The 737-nt window shown below is 62.6% G+C and overlaps 1 protein-coding gene across 1 annotated transcript in view; it reads left to right on the forward strand.

Annotated features, from left to right (window-relative positions):
* The first annotated feature begins 558 nt into the window (after window positions 1–558).
* Window positions 559–737, forward strand: part of ZFP30 (ZFP30 zinc finger protein) — a 24,938-nt gene continuing 24,759 nt past the window's right edge. The window contains exon 1 of the mRNA XM_029926249.1: window positions 559–637. The gene's annotated coding sequence lies outside the window, so the exon portion shown is untranslated. The remainder of the gene's footprint in view (window positions 638–737) is intronic.

A 737-nucleotide genomic window follows, 5' to 3' on the forward strand; every position in this document is an offset into this window, starting at 1 on the left:
CAAACCTAAAAATCTGGATAGCCCAGGCCCAAGCCAGGTTCCCGGCTACAACTTTTTTTTTTTTTTGAGAGAGAGAGACAGTGACAGTGTGAGCAGGGGAGGGTCAGAGAGAGAGGGAGACACAGAATCTCAAGCAGGCTCCAGGCTCTGAGCTGTTAGCACAGAGCCCAACGCGGGCTCGAACCCACGAACCGTGAGATCATGACCTGAGCTGAAGTCGGCTGCTTAACCCACTGAGCCACCCGGGCGCCCCCTGGCCCCAACCTTTCTTACCCCTCCCCCTAGCCTCTAGCCTCTAGCCTCCAGCCTCCAGCGATTGAGGCTCCAAGAGCCTCCCAGACCTCGGTAGAGACCAACCCGCCCCAGCGCCTGCATACTCTGAACCAACACTGCAAGTCCCCGGAGCCTCAACGCTCCGCTTGAGGGCGGCGTCCGCCGCTCAACCCGAGGGCGGAGTCGAGAACCGAAAGAGGAAAGCCAGAATACGTAGCTTCTGTGATTTTGGACTACCGTTCCAACGAGGGAGCAGGCTCGGATCACCCTCGGTAGCACCGATCCCTCAGAGAGTCACCCTGACGGGCCTGAGGAGTCCTGACTCGGCCAGAATTGGGCTGCTACACCCTGCACGCCCACCGGGGTAATCCGGGCCCATTTCCCCGCGCGAGCCCCGCCTGCAGAGCCAGGGCACTGCCCCCGCCCCCGCCTGCGCGCCTGCGCGCTGGGGCCGAGGTGGGCGC

This window comes from Suricata suricatta, chromosome 16 (assembly GCF_006229205.1).
Source record: "Suricata suricatta isolate VVHF042 chromosome 16, meerkat_22Aug2017_6uvM2_HiC, whole genome shotgun sequence".
Taxonomy (NCBI): Eukaryota; Metazoa; Chordata; class Mammalia; order Carnivora; family Herpestidae; genus Suricata; species Suricata suricatta.